We start from the raw sequence: 22,013 nt of genomic DNA, 5'->3' as shown, positions 1-22,013 counted from the left end.
TAAATACTTTTATTTTTGCGTTTATTCTGCCTCACATATCTTCTGCTCACTTTTTTACTCAAGTCTCTGTCTTTTAGCACTTTTAACAGCAAGGGGATAGAACAGAGAACTCAATTAATTCAAGAAGTTTTGTTTACAGATCTAGTGAAAGGTTTAGTAGGGACTAAACTACTGGCTTGTCCCTTGCTCTCCCATGAGTTCAATAGATAATAGACCTAATTAGCCATTAAGAAGAAATGCTTTATTCAGAATTATAAGTGAACAGAATGGCACAGGAGAGGCTCTGGAGAGCCCGTGGCATTAAGAATCCCCTTTTTTTTACAGCCAAAAAACCCAAAAGGAAAACCATAGTCGTTATGAGTTGGCATTAAATGTAGTTTCAACTACATAAAAAGGCTTTAAAATTTCTCTATTCTGATCTATCAGCTCACTGACCAACAAATATAAGGTTTAATTGCTCTTAAAGGATTCAAAACTTTCAGGATATCTCTACCATTGTTACAGCAGTTAAGTTTTCAAAGGGTTTGTATTCCAAATACAGATGGTCCTTAATTAAAATTAAGCCAGCCTGGTTACAGCTGCAAACTCTTTAGTTCAATGAAATTCCCTCCTTATATTTTTCTCATTTCACTCATACAGGGTACAAACACACACACAGGTATTTTCTTTATTAGAAAAAAGGAACAATGGACACTTTAGTTTTCTATTGCAAAGATTATGAATAAATATATTACTGATCATGACCACCTTAGTGTTCCCCTCAGCTTGGCTAAACTTTAAACAGGTTTATTCTTGACTATAGTTCCCTTTTCTTAGAGCATTTACTTTAGAAAACTTGTAATTGCAAATTCTTTCTCTCTGCCTTTTGAAATGTACATAAATCCCCATAAAACCTCTTGACAGTTTTATGACACAGAGAATGTCTTTCTCAAGGACCTGGGAACCATCTCTTTGAAATGTAATCATCAAGGAAGATAGAGCTCCTATCTTCCAGTTTCTGTGGGAGGCTAGAAACCCAATTTCGGTGGGTACTTCCCTCCAAGTTATAAAAATACCTCCTGTTTTGAAGATATGAGAAAGTATAATTTTCCTTTGAATAAGAACAATCAGCAAGCACAAGTCGCCTAAGATTTTCTCCTAACTCAGCCCTTTAAACTCTCCAGCCCTTTGTTTCAGTGGGGTAGTCTCTCTTCCCCATTGTAATAGTTTTGGGTAAAGTCTGCCTTGCCTGCTTAACTTTGCCCAGTTCAATTTTTCTTTGACATTACTCAAAATACTTTACTGTGTATTTCTTGTTGGGGATTCAAGATGGTAGTGTAGGAAGGACCTGGACTTATCTCCTCCTACAGACACAATAAATATACAACTGCACATGGATCAATTCCCCCTGAAAAAGATGGAGAGCTAGTAGAATACTTGCTCCACTACCAAGGAGAAAAATGACCACATCAGGAAGGGTAGGAGAGGCAGACAAAAGCTCTCGCCAAATACTCCACCCCGAGCATGGTGGCACACGATAGGGAGGGATCTCACCAGATAAGTGTGTCACCATCTAGTTACCCTGAGGAATGCAAGGGTGAGTTTGGATATTTTAATTGTTTTTCCAAATTGTTCTTTTTCCTTTTGCTATGTTAAGGAGATGCAGTCACCAACCACCTTGAACCACACCAAGCCTCACTAAGAGAGCTATGCCTCTGACCTTTGCCTTATTTTTAATATCTAAGATCTCTCCAGGAGGAGCTTAGGTCTTATTACCATAACCTGCAGGGGGTGTGGAAGCATGTTTTCCTTGTGAGCCTGCACAAATGAATATCCACCTCCTTCTTTTGAATATTCATTCTCCATCCAAAATAAAAGTTCCTCCTACTTTACTTTGTGAGACAACTACTTCTGGTGTAGAGTCTGATTTAACTCACCAGGAGGGAACTCATTTTGGTTTTGCTAACAGGTGCTTCTCCTGGAGAAGAGAAGTGTTGGTGACTATATTAGGCAACCCTACCCCTAACATCTGCACCAGAGAGTTGAGCCCTTAAAACATCTGGCTTAGGAACCCAACAGGGCTGATGGCCAAGGGTCCCAAAGTCCTATCGGAAACTGAGATTTCCTTTTTAAAGGGCTCATATGCATATGTGGTTGAAAAGCGCATTGTCCCCACCCCTTCTCTGGCAAGGGCAGGAGTCACAAAAGAATGGCGGCATTCTCCTGCTCCCTAGCTAAAGTCTGAAAGTATAGGTGGCTGCAGTAATCCTGCTCCACTTGGCTGGGGCTGGAGAGTGCAAGCAGTAGAGCACTCCCAGTCTAAAGCAGAGGCAACACTGCCCTGCCCCCAGGCTGAAGCTGAGGAGGGAGCAGTTGCAACATTCTCTGACTCTCAGCCTAAAACTAAGGCAAGAGCACAGACAACACTCTTCTGCTGCATTGCTGAATCCTGCAGGTTCACCCCTTCAAGTCATCCCCCAGCTTCTGAAGCCAGAGTGTAAGTCCTGCCCCCTATACTCTCCAGCTCCCTAGCTAAAGGTGACAGGTACACACAATCAATTTGAGACACCACTTGATGGTCCAGGCCTGGCGAGGGGTGCTGGCATTCTTGAGATTCAGGGAACTGTAACAATCAGAAAGACAATTCACGGCAGGCCACCACCCCCTGGGCACTGCAATGACAGAGGATTGAAATGTAACCAGTTTCCTGTGCAAAAGACATATTTACTTAGCCTGTAGCTTCACCCTGAGGGACAGGTTTAAGGTTTCTCACATGTCTAGAGGCTAAGGAGGCACTCCTAGGGAGACACCGTTCTTACACATCCCCTTGGCCTCATAATTGCTCACTGGAGACATATAATTAAAATGTCAAAAGTTACAGACAAAGAGAGAACCTTAAAAGCAGCAAGAGAAAAATGTAGTCCTCTTCAAAGGAACCCCCATAAGGCTATCAGCTGATTTTTCAGCAGAAACTTTACAGACCAGAATGGAGTAGCACAGTATATTCAAAGCCTTGAAAGAAGAAAACTCTGACAACCAAGAACAGTTTACCCAGTAAAGTTATCATTCAGAATTGAAGGAGAGATAAAGAGTTTCTCAGAAAAACAAAAACTAAAGGAGTTCACCACTACAAAACCAGTCTCACAAGAAATGTTAAAGGGACTTCTTTAAGCAAAAAACAGAACACCATAACTAGAACTGAGAAAATACATGACAGAAAAAACCTCAGTAGTAAAGGCAACTATAGTAAATGTAGTGGATCACCCACTTATCAAGCTAGTATGAAGATTAAAAGAGAGAAGTAGTAAAATCGACTGCAAATACAATAAGAAACTAAGGGATACACAAAATAAAAGGATGTAAAATATGACGTCAAAAACATAAACTGAGAGGGGCCTAAAATGCAGAACTTTTAGAATGCATTCAAACTTAAGTTACCTTCAATGTAAAATAGACTACTATGTTGATTGTTATATATGAACCTCATGGTAAACACAAACAAAAACTTATAATAGACATACAAAAAATAAAGAGAAAAGAACCCAAAAATAATACCAAAGAAAATCATTAAACCACAAGGGAAGAGAGCAAGAGAAGAAGAAAGGAACCAAGAAGAGCTACAAAAACATTCAGATAGCAATTAATAAAATGGCAACAAAAACAATCTTTCAATAATTAAATGTACATGGACTAAATTCTCCAATACAAAGACATAGGGTGGTTGAATGGATTAAAAAAAATGACCCATCTATATACTGCCTACAAGAGACTCACTTCAAATCTAAAGATACACATAGACTGAAAGTGAAGGGATAAAAAGAGATATTCCAGGGGACTGGCCCAGTGATGTAGTGCTAAGTTTGCTCACTCCTCTTCGGCAGCCCAAGGTTCGTGGGTTCAGATCCCAAGCATGGACCTACACACCACTCACCAAGCTATGCTGTAGTGGCACCCCACATACAAACTAGAAGAAGATTGGCACAGATGTTAGCTCAGCAACAATTTTCCTCAACCAAAAAGAAGAGGATTGGCAGCAGATGTTAGCCCAAAGTCAATCTTCCTCAACAAAAAAAATAACAAATAAAGGAAGGAAAAAGATATTTGATGCAAATGAAAATGACAAAAAGCTGAAGTAACAATGCTCATATCAGAAAAATATGCTTTAAAACAAAGAGTGTAACAAAAGACAAAGAAGGGCATTTTACAATGATAAAGGATCAATCCAACAAGAGGATACAACAGTCATAAATATTTATTCATCCAACATAGGAACTCCTAAATATATAAAGCAAATATTAACAGACAAAAAGGGAGAAATTGACATACAGTAATAGTATGGAAATTTAATACCCCACTTACATCAAAGGTTAGATCATTCAGACAGAAAATTAACAAGGAAACATTGACCTTAAATGACACACAAGGCCAGATGGACTTGATAGATATATACAGAACATTCCATCCAAAAAAATGCAGAATATATATTCTTTTCAAGTGCACACGGACATGGAACTTTCTCAAATATAGATCAGATGTTAGGCCATGAAACAAGTCTCAATAAATTTAAGAATATTGAAGTCATATCAAGCATCTTTTCCAACTGCAACTGTATGAATTTAGAAATCAATTGCAAGAAGAACTGAAAAAAACACAAATATGTGGAGACCAAACAATATGCTACTAAACAAAGTCAATTAAGAAATTAAAGAGAAAATAAAAAAACATCTTAAGAGAAATGAAAATGGAGACACAACTTTTCCAAATCTATGGGATACAACAAAAGCAGTTCTAAGAAGGAACTTCATAGAGTACCTCAAGAAACAAGAAAAATCTCAAATAAACAAACTAGCTTTACCCCTCAAAGAACTAGAAAAAGGAGAACAAACAAAGCACAAAGTTAGTACAACAAAGGAAATAATAAAGATCAAGTGGAAATAAATGACATAGAAACTAAAAAAAAAACAAAAAAATCAAGAAAAAACAGAAAAGATCAATGAAAGTAAGAGCTGGTTCTTTTAAAAGATAAGATTGATAAAGCTTTAACCAGACTCATCAAGAAAAGAGAGAGGAACCAAATACAGAAAATCAGAAATAAAAGAGAAGTTATGACTTATACCACAGAAACAAAAAATCATAAAAGACTATGACACATGATTATATGCCAACAAACTGGACAATCCTGAAGAAATGGAGAAATTTCTAGAGACACACGATCTTCCAAGACTGAACTATGAAGAAATAGAAACCCTGAATAGATTGGTTATTAGTAGATTGATTACTAGTAATTACATTGAATCAGTAATTAAAAAACTCCCAATGAACAAAAGTCCAGGACAAGACAACTTCACAAGTGAATTCTTCCGAAGATTGTTGATACATATTTCCCTATTCCTTTCAAACTATTACAGAAATTGAAGAGGAATGAAAGCTTCTAAACTCATTTTACAAGGTCAGCATTACTCTGATACCAAAACCAGATAAAGACACCACAAAAAAGAAAGTTACAGACCAATATCCCTGAGGTACATAGATGCAAAAATACTCAACAAAATATAATCAAGCTGAATTCAACAATATATTAAAAGGATCATACAACATGATCAAGTGGAATTTATCCCAGGGTTGCAAGAATGGATCAACATCTGCAAATCAATCAATGTGATATATCACATTAACAAAACAAAGGATAAAAATCATATGATCATCACACTAGATGCAGAAACAGTATTTGACAAAATTCAACATCTGTTTATGATAAAAACTTTCAACATGCAGGTATAGTGGGAATGTACCTCAACATAATAAAGGTCATATACGAAAAACCCACAGCTAACATTATACCCAATGGTGAAGCTTTGCCTCTAAAAGCTTTCCCTCTAAGATCAGGAATGAGACAAGGATGCCCACCCTTGCTACTTTTATTCTACATAGTATTGGAAGTCTTAGCTACAGTAATTAGGCAAGAAAAAGAAATAAAAGGCATCCAAACTTGGAAGGAAGAAGAAAAAATGTACTATTTGAAGATGACATGAAGCTTTACATAGAAAACTCTAAAGACTCTACCAAAAAATTATTAGAACTATTAAGTGAATTCAGTAAAGTTGCAGGAAACAAATACACAGAAATTTGCTGCATTTCTATACACTAATAACAAGCTATCAGAAAGAGAAATTAAGAAGATGATCACATTTACAATTGCACCAAAAAGAATAAAACACCTAGAAATAAATTTAACCAAGGAGGTAAAAGACTTGTATTATGAAAACTATAAATTATTGACAAAAGAAACTGAAGATGACACAAATAAATGGAAAGATGTAATGTGATCATGGATAGGAAAAATTAATATTGTCAAAATGGCCATACTACCTAAAACAATCTACAGATGCAATGCAATATTTATAAAAATACTAATGGCATTTTTCATAGAACTAGGACAAAATTTGTTTGGAACCAAAAAAGACCTTGAACAGAGAAAGTAATCTTGAGAAAGAACAAAGTTGGGGGCATCATGCTCCCTGATTTCAAACTAAACTACAAAGCCATAGTAATCGAAACAGCATGCTACTGGCACAAAAACAGACATGAAGATCAATGGAACAGAATGGAGAGCCCAGAAATAAACCCATGTATATATGGTCATTTAATCTATGACAAAGGAGGCAAGAATATACAATGTAGAAAAGTCTTTTCAATAAATGGTGTTGGGAAAATTGGACAGCTGCATGCAAAGAATGAAACTGCAGCACTATCTCACACCATATACAAAAATGAATTCAAAATGGATTAAAGACTTGAATGTAAGACCTGAAACTATATAACTCTTAGGAGAAAACATAAGAAGTACTCTCTTTGACATCACTCTTAGTGATATATTTTTGGCCATGTCTCCTCAGTGAAGGCAACAAAAGAAAAAATAAACAAATAGGGTTACATCAAACTAAAATCTCTGCATGTAAAAAGAAACCATCAACAAAATAAAAAGAGAACCTACTGAATGGGTAAAGATATTTGCAAATCATATATTTGATAAGGTGTTAATATCCAAAATAAAGAATTTATACAACTTAGTATCAAGAAAAAAAAAGACAACCCAAATGAAAAATGGGCATAGGACTTGAGTACACATTTTTCCAAAGAAGACATACAGACTGTCAACAGGCAAGTGAAAAGATGCTCAACATCACTAATCATCAGGGAAATGCAAATCAAAACCACCATGACATATCACCTCATACTCATAAGAATGGCCATTATCAAAAAGGCAAAAATAACAAGCTTTAGCAAGGATATAGAGGAAAGGGAACCCTTGTGCACTGTTGGTAGAAATGTAAATTGGTGCCACCACTATGGAAAACAATATGGAGGTCTTCAAAAAATTAAAAATAGTACTGCTTTATGATCTAACAATTCCACTTCTGGGTATATATTCAAAGGAAATGAAAATACTACTTTCAAAACATATATGCACCCCTATGTTTACTGCAGCATTATTTACAGTAACCAAGATATAGAAGTGACCTAAGTGTCTATCAGTAGATGAATGGACAAGAAGATGTGGTGCGTATATACAATGGAATATTATTCAGCCACAAAAAAGAATGAAATCTTTCCATTTGTGACAACACAGATGGACCTAGATGGTATTATGCTAAGTTAAATAAGTCAGAGAAAGACAAATACCATATGAATTCACCTATGTGTAGAATCTAAAAACCAAAACAAATGAACAAATAAAACAAAACAGAAACAGACTCATAGATACAGAAAACAAACTAGTGGTTACCAGTGTGTAGGGGTGGCTGGGGTGTGGGAAAAACAGGTGAAGGGGATTAAGAGGTGTAACTTCTAGTTGTAAAATGAATAAGGCATGAGGATGCTGCATACAGGAATGCAAATATAGTCAATAATATTACAGTAACTTTGTGTAGTGACAAGATGGTAACTAGATTTATCATGGTTATTGTTTTGTAATGTATATAAATATCAAGTCACTCTGATGTACACCTGAAACTTACATAATATTGTATGTCAAATGTACTTCATTAAAAAAACAAACATCTTATTTTCCTTCCCCTTGTGTGTATCTCCTTACTTCTTCCCAACACTTTTCTTCGTTTGGTTGAAGATATGTAGAAATCCATCAGCTGCATGTGTGATTTCCACACTTATCGAATCTTGGAGATAAACAGCAAATACGTCATCCAAACACATTTGGCACCCGGACTGGATATTTTCTTGCATGTATTTCATTAGCTGCTGTTTCATAAATGGCAGAGGTAAGAGCATAATATGGAATGAGATTCTCCGAGTTCAAACTCTGATTCTTCTGCTCTTGGGTAAAAAGGGGAAATTACAGTAACCTAACCTTTAGGAAGGTTGAAAAGAACAAATGATGCCATCCTGTAAAGCCCTTAGCACAGAGCCCAATGCTATTTAATGTTGTTGTTTTATTTATGTTATTGCCTAAGAAAGTCTCATAAAATTTAGCCCCTTAAAACAGCCATTTATATTGTTCATGATTTTGTGCATTAGGAATTTGGGAGGGTCTCAGGTGGGTGGGATGACTTCATTCCACGTGGCATCAGCTGGGGCAGCTGGGGTCAGAAGATCCCTTAAGTTTCCTTCTTCACTCGCATGTCTGGCACCTTGGTGCTGTTTGACATCCTTTCTCCCTCTTTCCAGGTGGCATTTCATCCTTTGGACCTTTCTATGGAGCTTTTTCTCATAGGCTGGTGGTCTCAAAATAGTCTCATTTCTAACATTGTTGTTGGATTCCAAGAACCAGAAAGTAGAAAATGTCAGGCCAATTTCAGGGCTAAGACTGCACCTAACTCAGCAATCCCAGGGTTCAACCAGATTCAGTGGGATTGAGAAATGGACTCTGCTTCTTGATGAGGAAGTGGCAAGGTCACACTTCAGAGGAGCATAGGGGAAGAGAATTTTTGTTACCACTGTCTTTGGAAAATACAATCTTCCATAGTTATTACCCTTACTATTATTACTACTTCAGTGAATTTTTCCACACTATGTATCCCAAATGAGATAATTTCATTTTGCCCAAGTTGTGTTATTCTTTAAATCATGTTTTCTTTTGAAGAAGAAGATTAGCCCTGAGCTAGCATCCATGCCTATCTTCCTCTATTTTATATGTGGGACACCTGCCACAGCATGGCTTGATAAGAGGTGCGTAGGTCCACGTCTGAGATCTGAATGCGCGCAACCAAAGCAGAGCGCGAAAACTCAACCACTATACCACTGGTCAGCCCCTCAATCATCTGTTAAATAAATATTTAGTGAATACCTATCTTGTGTGGGACACTTCTCAAGGATCTTCTACTACAGAAGTAAACATTGCAGAGAAGCTCTCTGTTCATATGTTATCATAAAATAATTCCTCAGGATACTACAGAAAATGACTAACATCACAGATGGGGGAAATGGAGAGCCAATATTTAATGGAGATCATGGCACTCATTTTTGAAGAGATGACATCTGAACTAAGATAGACTTGGTAAGAAGCCATGTGAAAATCTTGGGGATGAATATTCCAGGCAGAAGGAATGGTGAGTTCCTAAAAGTTCTGATGAAATCCTAAAGCTTTGGTGAAGTCCTAAAGCTTTGAAGAAATCACCCATTACAGAAACTTATATCTCAAAGGTGTCATTAAAGCTGTGACAAGTGTTAGGAAGAGATTTAGAGCTGTCTCAATAACTCTTCTCTTTATGCAGTTGTTCCCAATTGGGAGACTCCCCTCTGACACTTATGGGCGAGAGAAGTACATAAATATAAGACATACATTTCTACCATTAATTCATATATAGAAGAGATAACATCAGCATATTTATTTGGTCCAAAGAGCTCCACCTAAACACCAGATTAGCTTCCCTTTCCCTCTGTAAACACTGCCCTAACTCTATTAACTAAATCCAGCAAATTTTCTTCCCGCGTGTCTGTGTAGGATAGTGGCTTGCACATCTTTTCCAATAGAGTAGTACATTTCAATTCCCTCCTTCGCCAAAGTTCCCTGACGTCTTCAGCAAGGTAAGTATGGCCTTCAATTTCCTTTGACGATGGTGAGACCTAGACTCTGCTTAAAATTTTCTTTCACCTCAAAGCAAATGTTGTTGGGGGAGAGAGGGATAAGGACTGGGGGCAGAGGGCCTGCATGGGGAGAGTGGATCCATGCCATGGCTTCACTTTTACTTTCTATTTCAAGTGCCATGGCAATATCTCATGGCTCTACCAAATGAACTTCTAATGTTTTCAGCCTATGTAAAACTTTTACCATGTCTGATACCATCTATTTCAACTTTCAAAGCCTCTTGCCTCAACAGCCACAGTCAGTTTTCTTTCTGGGAGGGCTTGTGGGATTTGAACCCTTTGTCTATCTCAGGCTTGGCTTGTACGGCGGCAAAATTCTTTGAGGAGTCTACTTTAATTAGGGACTCCTACTGCTTTTTGGCATGATTTCAATGTAAAGACTAAGGGAATTTTCCAGGGAGGTAAGGTTGATGGTAAATATTTACATAGATGTTTTTGAGTCACTTTCTCCAGTAGGTTACCCACATGAGAAGTAGAAAACCAATCTGGGAAATAAGAGTTCAGTGAAAGTCTGAAAGCATATATATGTATTCCCTACTTTGCGTGATACGTTAGGATCACAAAACTGACGGCGTAAACTGAAACTGTGCTAAGCATACTTAATATTCAAAGTGAAAAATTGCTTTGCTCCTTTACCCTTTAAAATTTTGATCAAAACACTAAAATCTCTCTTCTTCTTGGTTATAAACGTTTAGGGAGAGGAAAACATAGTAAAACGAATCCTTATTTAGTATAATATAATTTAAACATTAGAAACATTGAGAATTAAAATGTTTTATTTCTTTGTAAAAAACTTGTCAAGTAGTTGAACAGCACCTGCCTTCTTCTCATCTTATCACAATAAGATGTTACTGCAATATGAAGTAAGCACTTTCTCTCAAGAAATTCCCTACTTCTAAGTTTGGATGAGCTTCCAACATTTGTCGTTTGTCCCTTCAATGTTATGAAATATTTCCAAGAGTTACTTTAATGTGAAATTAGTTGCTCGTCTTGTTTTCTCCAGGACATCTACATCCTTTTAAACACACGCAATCACTTTTTTCATCTATGTGGGTAAGTTTGCCCTCACTAAGTTCCTCTGGCTGCATATCGGGTATCTCAGACAGAAGCCTTTTCAACATTTCCACAGGCCTTTATCTTCTAAACACATTCAATTTTGTATTCAACATTTTAACTGTTCATTTCTTTGTTGGACTTTCATCTTTGTTGGCCAATTTCCTCTTTTGATTATCCATTTTTGAAATGTGATGTGGGTTTACTACTGGTTGGCCAGAAGGCAGCAGAACTGCACACTTTGCTGTCTGTGTCTGAACTGTGTAAAGTATGTACTTTCATCAATCACTAGTAGTTTTGAAAGAAATGACATGATTGGTCAATGACGATGATAGGCATGTGTTATTTACATAGTGATTATGGAATGAAAACTTAGTCACAAAATTTCTATTTTATGAAATTATCCACAGTTAGTACTCTGTGGTAATATGTGTCACATTTTCTTTACACTGACAGACACTTAGGTTGTTTCTGTGTCTTGGGTATTGTAAATAATTCTGTAAACATGGAGGAATTGGATTATTGTAAATAATTCAAACAAACATGGAGGTGTAATATCTCTTCAAGATAGTGATTTCATTTCCTTAGGATATATACCAAGAAGTGGAATTTCTGGATCATATGGTAGTCTTATTTTTAGTTTTTTGAGGAACTTCCATACTGTTTTCTATAGTAATTCTCTTGTAACTCTTCTTGCAGGAAAAGAAATCGCACTTCTGATTGTGTATGCTCTATCTTGACTGTTATTATGGACTTAAGAAGTTCTGGGGAGGCTAGATGATACTTTCAGCCTGCCAACCTTTCCTTTGTCCTTACAACGGGGTGAAGTTTTACATCATTGCACTGGAGCATTCTTCACATCTGCTGAGAGAGTGGTGACATTCTTTAGAATATGTGTTCTCCACCTTGATCCTTGATAAACTGGAGAACCTCTGTAAAATTATTTAACTCTCCAGGGAAACTCAGAAATAATTTCTGATATCAGGAATTTGAAAAATAAAGTTAATGCAGGGTGCCATTTATTTTGGAATAATTCCTCCTTTGAAGAACACCAGGTGATATATAATGTAAAGCCTCTGTATGCTTTCCATGTAGTGGTTTGTAAACCTATACAAATTTATTTATTTGCTAATTAGAAACAAGTTCATAGAATATTAAAGTCTTTTATAAAACCATTTGGATAATGACATTTTAATAATTTTAAAACAATTGATTAAATTTATAAGATTGTTTCTTTTATAGTTTTATTTTGTCATTGCCACTAATTATAATGCTTCTAACCTGGATCAATTAAAAATAGACACTTATCTATAATATACTTTATTGCAAATAATATTTAAAATAGGAAAATTATTGTATATTAGATAAAAATTACAATAATTAAGGTTTGTTTTTTTGTATTTTGACAATTGTGTATTTTGAATGGAGGAAAGTGTAATGACGACTCTGTTGCTATACATTTAATTACTTAGCACAGATTTACTCCATACATTTTGTCATGATCTAATGAGGGCAAATAAAAGCAGCTTATTATTTTAAAAAAGATACCAAGCATATTGTCAAAGCACGTCCATTGGGATTAATGTTTTTGAAATAAAATTATTTTCAAATAATATTTTCTTCAGTGAAACAAGTAAAATAATTTTCTTATATTTTGTTTTATGAGGGATGATTTTGTTCATAACTGAGCATTTTGAAAAAAATCTGTGATTCCAACTTTGATATATTTTTTTCCAAATAAATTACTTTCAGATATATGAAAGACTTTAAAGATGTCTCTGAATAATGATGGTAACAGTAGAAATTAAATAAACTTGATAGCTTGAATTTGTTTTATTGCTAACATATTTTAGGACCCAATAGCATTGCAATGTTATTCTAATTTTTCTACAAAAGCGAAGTTAAACAACAGTTTATTGTGGCAATACTTCATACTGGCCTACTTCTGTAAAGTCTCTAAGCTCTAGGGTGAAGAGAAGAACATTCATGTTTTTAAATTCAATACAAAAGCAGTTTCTATCCCATAGCTTTCATAGCATAAATTGTCAAATAGAAGCTATTAGATATGTCTAAACACATTGCTGCCCAGCAAGTTATAAACACATTTTTTGTGATGTGCTTTACCTATGGTGAAATTATTAGATTTTTATTGAATATTTGATAGATACAATATAAATTATTAAACACTTTTAGTTTCCAATAACAAGGTTCTTGAGGTATGTAATACAAGCTCAATGCTGTTTCATCCAACATACTAAGTCTTTTAAGAATGGAATATAGTAGAGTGATGTCACATCATGGCTGAGTGAGCTCTTCCCTTTGACTCTCTCCTCTAAAATACAATCAAAAGCACATTCATACACCAACAGAGGACATACACACAAAACAAAAGCTGTCTGAGAAACCCATGCAGCCATATGTTTGAAGGTGGTGATGGAGCTGGATCTTCTGGGGGAAGTGGAAGCTGATTGGCAGGAGCTCCTCAGTGAGAGAGGGGCCAAGGCTGGGGGAAGTGAGCAGCTGAGGAGAGGAGCCTTATCCCCACCCAGTGCTCCAGCTCCATGATCGCCCAGAGTGTGGTGCAGAGACAGAGGGGCTGGCTAAGGGAGATGAATAACTGAGGAAAATGGCTGCCATTCCAGCCCCATGATAGCTAGGAGCGTGGTGCAGAAAGAGAGGGCTGGCTGGGCAAGATGCACAGCTGAGGAGAAGTGCCCCATCCCTTCCCAGTACTCCAGCCCCACGATTGCCCAGAGCACAGTGCAGAGAGCGAAGTGGCAGCTGATGGAGCCCCATGAGCACCCAGAGCACAAGTGGAGAGAAAGACAGCTATTAGGGGAGGAACACAGGTGTAAGAAAGTACCATTTTCCCTGCCTGGCAGTTCAGTCCTGTGATCAGCCAGAGCTCCACACAAAGAAAGAAGCAGAGGCTGGGGAAAACACAGATGAAGGAGACTACTCCTTCCCCTGCCCAGTGCTCCAGATCTGCCATGGCCCAGAGCATCACACAGTGAGAAAAGCAGTCAGTGGCCAGAGCTGGGGAGCCCCTGATTGTGCTGGGACCAGAATACACAGTGTCGGATCCCCACCCAGTGGAGACATGTGGCATCAGTGAATATATAATAACACCATATGAAGGCAAAAATCCACACCATCAAGCAGTAGGAGAAAGTATTTAAATCTCCACACCAGAAGGAAAATGACAAGTACTCAGAAAATAACCCTGAAGACACAGAAATCCATAACTTAAATGACAAAGAATTCAAAATAGCTATCTAAAAAATGTTACAAGAAAATACAGAAAGACAAATTAGTGAACTCAAGAGATCCTTCACAAAAGAGATTGAAACTATAAAGAAGAATCAATAAGATTGAATCTTTGTGGGAGATGAGAAACACAATGGATGAAATAAAGAAAAATATGGACTCCCTAAACAAGAAAACTGATAATATGGAAGACTGAAATCACAATTTTCTTAGAAGATAATACTATAGAAATGCTTCAGGGGGAGTAGAAGAGAGAACTAAGACTACAAAAAAGTGAAGAAACTCTCATAGAAATATCTGACTCAATTAGAAAATGCAGCGTAAGGATTACAGGTATTCAAGAGGGGGAAGAGAAGACGAATGGAACAGAAAGCTTGTTCAAAGAAATAATAACAGAGAATTTCCCAAACCTGGGGAAGGGGATGGAAATCCACATGAAAGAGGCTACCAGAACTCCCAACTATATTAATGTAAAAAGATTTACTGCAAGGCATACAGCAGTAAAGCTGGCAAAAGTCAATGACAAAGAAAAAATACTAAGGGCAGCAAGGCAGAAGAAAATACCTTACAAATGAATCTTCATCAGGCTTTCAGGGGATTTCTCAGCAGAAACCTTACAGGCTAGGAGAGAGGGGAATGATATATTCAAAATCCTGAAAGACAAAATCTTTTAGCCAAGAATACTCTATCCAGCAGAAATCTCCTTCAGGTATGGCAGAGAAATAAAAACTTTCCCAGATAAACAAAAGCTAAGGGAGTTCATCACCACAAGACCTGCCCTACAAGAAGTCCCCCAGAAGGCCCTCATACCTTAAAAAAAATAAATAAATAAACAGGAAAGGGGCTAAAAGGCCCTGAGCAAGGAGATGAATAGGTAGGCAATAATGAGAAAATGGCAACTTTCTATCAGATTAGGTTGGTAAACACTTAATTTTTACATCAAGGATAAAGAAAAGGAAAACACAAACATAAAAATTATATCATCATTTTAACCACAAGCTCACAACACAAGAGAAAATAAGATATGACACAAATAACTTAAAAGGGAAAGAGGAAAAGGACTGAATCAATATAGTCTAAGGAAATAAGAGGCAATCAGAAAATGGACTATCTCATCCATGAGAGTGTTTATACAAACCTAATGGTAACCACTAAACAAATAATTATAACAGAAACATATACAATAAACAAGGAGAAAATGAAGAAAGTCAACATAGAAAACTACCTATCAAATCAGTAGTCCAAAATACACCAGACAAGAAACAAAGGAAATGCAGAAGAACTGGAAAAAATGTGATAAGGTGGCAGTATTAAGCCCTCATATATCAATAATCACTCTAAATGCAAATGGAGTGAATTCTCCAATCAAAAGACAGAGTGGACTGATGGATTAAAGAACAAGACTCAACAATATGCTGCCTCCAGGAAACACATCTCAGCTCTAAAGACAAACAGGTTCAGAATGAAGGTATGGAAGATGATACTCCAAACTAATGGCAAACAAAAGAAAGCAGATGTTGCCAAACTTGTATCAGACAACTAGACTTCAAGATAAAATAGGTAAAGAGAAACATAGAGGGGCAGTTTATAATGATAAAAGGGACTCTCCAGCAAGAAGACATAATGCTTACAAACATGTATGCACCCAACACAGGAGCAGCAAAGTACATAAAGCAACTATTAACAAATGTAAAAGGAAGTATCAACAAAAATATAACAATAGAAGGGGACCTCACCACCCCAATTACACCAATGGATAGACCATCCAGACAAAAAGTAAATAAGGAGGTAGTGGAAATAAATGAAAAACTAGAACAGATGAACTTAATAGATAAATATAGAGCACTCCATCCAAAAACAGCAGAATATACATTCTTCTCAAGTTCACATGGAACATTCTCAAGGATAGACCATATATTGGGAAACAAGGCAAATATCAACAAATTTAAGAAGATTTAAATCATATCTAGTATCTTTTCTGATCATAATGCTATGAAACTAGAAATAAATTACCAGAAAAAATCTGGGAAAGGAACAAAAATATAGAGACTAAACAACATTCTACTGAACAACCAATGAGTCATTGAGGAAATAAAGGGAGAAATCAAAAATATTTGGAAACAAATGAGAAAGAAAACACACCATACCGACTCATATGGGATGCAGAAAAAGCAATCCTAAGAGGGCAATTTATAGCAATACAGGCCCACATTACCAAACAAGAAAAAGCTCAAATAAACAATCTTAAACTATGCCTAATAGAATTACAAAAAGAAGAACAAACAACACCCAACAGAAGGACAGAAATAATAATAATTAGAGCAGAAATAAATGAAATTGCAACAAAACAGACTGTAGAAAGGATCAATGAAACCAGGAGTTGGTTCTTTGAGATGATAAAATTGTCAAACCCTTAGCTAGACTCACTAAAAGAAAAGAGAGAAGCCTCAAATAAATAAAGTTAGAAATGACAGAGTATAAATTACAACAAATACCACAGAAATACAAAAGATTATAAGAGATCATTATGAAAAACTATGTGCCGACAAACCGGACAACCTAGAAGAAATGGGTAAATTCTTAGACTCTTGCAACCTCCAAAAACTGAATGAAGAAGAAATAGAGAATCTGAATAGACCAATCCCAAGTAAAGACATTAAAACAGTAATCAAAAACCTCCCCAAAAATAAAAGTCTGGGACCAGATGGCTTCTCTGGAGAATTCTTCCAAATAGTCAAAGAAGATTTATTACCTATTCTCAAATTTTCAAAAAAAATTGAGGAAGACAGAAATATTCCTAACACATTCTATGAAGTCAACATCACCCTGATACCAAATCCAGCAAAGGACACCACAAAGCAGGAAAATTACAGGAAAATATCACTGATGAGCAATGATGCAAAAATACTCAACAAAATATTGGCAAACCGAACACAGCAATACATTAAAAAGATCATACAACATGATCAAGTGGGATTCATGCCAAGGAGATAGGGATGGTTCAACATCTGCAAAACCGTCAATGTTATATACCACATTAACAAAATGAGGAACAAAAACCACATAATAATCTCCATAGATACAGGGGAAGCATTTTACAAGATCCAATATCCATTCATGATAAAAACTCTCAATAAAATGAGTATAGAAGGAAAGTACCTCAACATGATAAAGGCCATATATGAAAAACCCACAGCCAACATCATACTCAATGTGCAAAAACTGAAAACCATCCCTCTGGGAACAGGAACAAGACAGCGGTGCCCACTCTCACCACTCTTATTCTACATAATACTAGAGGTTTTGGCCAGAGCAATTAAGCAAGAAAAAGAAATAAAAGGAATCCAGATAGGCACTGAAGAAGTGAAACTCTCGCTGTTTGCAGATGACATGATTTATATATAGAAAACCCTAAAGAGTCTCTTGGAAAACTATTAGAATAATAACTACAGCAAAGTTGCAGGGTACAAAGTCAACATAAAAAAATCAATAGCATTTCTACACTCTAATAATGAATTAACAGAAGAAGAACTCAAGAATACAATCCCATTTACAATTGCAACAAAAAGAACAAAGTATCTAGGAATAAATTTAACCAAGGAGGAGAAAAACCTATACAAAGAAAACTATAAGACACTACTGAAAGAAATCAATAATGACATAAAGAAACGGAAAGATATTCCATGCACATGGATTAGAGGAATAAACGTAGTTGAACTGTCCATACTATCTAAAGCAATGTACAGATTCAACGCAATCTCAATCAGAACCCCAATGAAATTCCTCACTGAAATAGAACAAAGAATCTTAAAATTCACCTGGGGTAACAAGTGAACCCAAATAGCCAAAGCAATCCTGAGAAACAAGAACAAAGCTGGTGGCATCACAATCCCTGACTTCAAAATATATTACAAAACTATAGTAATCAAAACAGCATGATACCAGTACAAGAACAGGCATACAGATCAATGGAACATAACTGAAAGCCCAGAAATAAAGCCATGCACCTATGGACAGATAATCTTCAACAAAGGATCCAAGAATATACAATAGGGAAAGGAAACCTTCTTCCATAAATGGTGTTGGGAAACCTGGACAGCCACATGCAAAAGAATGAAAGTAGACCATTGTTTATCCCCATACACAAAAATAGACTCAAAATGGACAAAAGACTTGAAGGTAAGACCTGCAATCATAAAACTTCTGGAAGAAAATATGGGCAGTACACTCTTTGACATCAGACTTAGGATCTTTTCAAATACCATGTCTATTCATACAAGGGAAACGAAAGAAAAAATAAATGAATGGGATTTCATCAGACTTAAGAGCTTGTGGAAGGCAAAGGAAACCAAGATCAAAATGAAAAACACAACTCACCAAGTGGGAAAAAATATTTGAAAATCATATATCCAATAAGGGATTAATTTACATAATACATAACACACACAAATGAACTACAAAAAAACAAACGACACATTCAAAAAGTGTTCAGAGGATATGAACAGACATTTTTCCAAAGAAGATGTACAGATGGGCAATAGGCACATGAAAAGATGCTCAACATCACTAATCAACAGGGAAATGCAAATCAAAACTGCACTTAGATATCATTGTCTACCCGTTAGAATGGCTATAATCACCAAGACAAAAAACAACAAATGTTGGAGAGGTTGCGGAGAAAAGGGAACCCTCATCCACTGCTGGTGGGAATGCAAACTGTTGCAGCGACTGTGGAAAACAATATGGAGATTTCTCAAACAGTTAAAAATAGAAATGCCATATGACCCAGCTATCCCACCACTGGCTATTTATCCAAAGAACTTGAAATCAACAATACAAAGAAGCTTATGTACCCCTATGTTCATTGCAGTATTATTCACAATAGCCAAGATGTGGAAGCAGCCCAACTTTCCATAGGCTGATGATTGGATAAAAACGTTGTGGTATCTATATACAATAGAATACTACTCAACCATAAAAAAAGACAAAATTGTCCCATTTGCAACCACATGGATAGACCTTGATGGCATTATCTTAAGTGAAATAAGCCAGGCAGAGAACGATAAACACCATACGATTTCGTTCATATGTGGAATATAAACAAACTTAAGGACAAAGAGAACAGTTTAGTGGTTACCAGGGGGAAGGAGGGTGGAGGATGGGCACACGTGGTGAAGGGGCACACTTATACAGTGTATGACAAATGTTAATGCACAACTGAAATTTCATAATGTTATAAGCTATTATGACCACAATAAACAAAAAGAACAGAATATATACTCAATGGGCAAAAACTGAAAAAAAAGAAAGAAAAGGAAACAAAGAAAGGAAGGAAGAAAGAAAGAAAATTGGAATAAGGAAGAAAAAGGAAATAAAAATTAAGCAATCATAAACAGTTATATTGAGGATAAGCAGGAATATAGACAGTACTTCAAACATTAAAATAATGCTATAATCTTCATAATCAAATACCTTTAAGATCTCTTATATGGTGTGTATGAAGGAGCCGAAAGGTTATTTTTGACTCATGTTCTTTCTACTCTTTCCACACTACCTATGGAGATTCTATTGTCTTGGTTATAATCCAGTTTTTGGATAAATATTTACTGAAATGGATAAATACCTATAGTGTCCCTCTATATATTAGAATGTACTAAAGATTTCCTTATTTTATGTTTAAGAAAAACATATTGTTTTGATTTTTGTAGATGTTTATTCTAATATTTATAATTTGGGAGCTTAGGGGAGGGGAAATTGTGGAGCTTTGAAATTCTTGTCTCTACATTTTTATTTTTATATCAAAATTGTAATATGTAAAAATGATGGTCTTGTATTGTTAGATTGATCAATTCAGATTAAAAGAAAAAGAATAACCAGAGTTTCTCAATGTTATTTTCTGTATAATGATTAGCATCACACTTTCCTACCTAGGTTCAGATGTGTGTTTATGTGTAGTTACACTTACACCAACCACTTGCATTCTGTTTTATGAGACTTAATTTCTCAAGTTGTAATTGTAATTGTAGGATTAGCCATACTAATTTTAGCATTGTGCATATTGTTTTACCCACTCCAAATAGTCGATACTTCTGATTTTAATTTTTCCCTATGATATGAGCTACCTCATGATTGGCAAACCTAATGAGAATACTGTTGGTTTCATCATATAATTTAGGACAACTAACCTTTCAGCTCTGACAAGAATATTTGCTCTGCCAGTAATCATTATATATCTGAGGAAAGACTTTCTTCTGATTGGCTTTTGTAGTGAACTAGACTCTCACCTCTCATAAGGTTTCTTTATATTTTCTTTCTCTCTTGGGGACTGAGACACAGAGCTCTTGAAAGTCAATGGGGAATGTGCTCCCTTGTAGGATATCAGCCAGCAGCAGTGGGGTGACTGCTGCAAGACTGCATTTCTTATAATATTAGCATACATACTTCCACGTTTATCTTGGCTCGCTTCACATTCCAATGTATATTTATTTGTTCTGATGACAGTGCAACATGCGGGATGAATGACAAGAGTATGTGCCTCTCTTCATTATGGAATATTCACAATTGAGTTCTAAATATAATTTCTTAAATAAAGAAAGACTTTCAAGAAGAAATCTCAAGCACTACACAACACATCCACTCATTTCTGTTAATAATAGCTCCATCAAATAAAGAGAGGCGGATCTGTTTGTGGTGGTTTGCCTATGCCTTGAGAAAGTGTAACCTGTGCAAATTCAAGTTGAAGTTAGAAAAAAAATTTTGAGTTGTAAGACCCAGGTGGCTCTTTTAATCATACTGCACTATGCCTGTGGTTTTCATGGTTGTAGGGTGCCTCTATTAAAGGATGTCTATGTTAGTGGTCTAAGTTTCATTCTTAGGTGATCACAATCCAAAAGAAGTTCAAAAGTATAATTTTTTTAAGTTTATGCATGAGTGTAAAATGAGTCTTTATTCCAACTTTATCAATATTGCTTTTATTTATACTGACACTTCTAATGAGTTAAGGAATTCTTTTTTATTTTTCTTAGGTAATGATCATGCCTTGTGGATGACTTTGAATCATCCTAATTTCTCCTTTATCATCCTTTGAAAGAGTTCCCTGAAGACATACCATTTCTATGACGCTTCTTCTGAAAAGTATACCTACATTAGTCTCTCTCTCTCACATAATTCAAAATAATTTCTTTCAAATAATCAAAACTTTTATTGTTGTTTCATTGACACCAGACAGATACAAAGATAAAATAAATAAAGATTCATAAAGTTTTTTTTGTCCCTTTAAAAGTGATGCAGCATTTTGCATTTAGAGATTGTAAATTCAAATGACTTCTTCGACCGGTAGGTAGGAAGAAGCTGGAGTGTTTTAAAATATAGAATTTGTATTGAGCTCTGGGTCTAAAAGTGTTTAAATGCAAATTATTATTATTATTAGTTAAATAGATGCTAGCCAAACAACAACAACAAATTGCTGCAAGTTTCAAACTGCCCTTAGCCGTTGTGTTAGTCAGCTAGGGTGACCATAACAAAATATCGCAGACTGGGGGGCTTAAACAATAAAAGTTTATATTCTCACAATTCTGGAGTGGAAGACCAAGATCAAGGTGCCAGTAGGG

Source organism: Equus quagga, chromosome 4, assembly GCF_021613505.1.
Source record: "Equus quagga isolate Etosha38 chromosome 4, UCLA_HA_Equagga_1.0, whole genome shotgun sequence".
Classification (NCBI taxonomy): domain Eukaryota; kingdom Metazoa; phylum Chordata; class Mammalia; order Perissodactyla; family Equidae; genus Equus; species Equus quagga.
The sequence above is the reverse complement of the archived record's forward strand: the minus strand, read 5'-3'. Positions refer to the sequence as shown.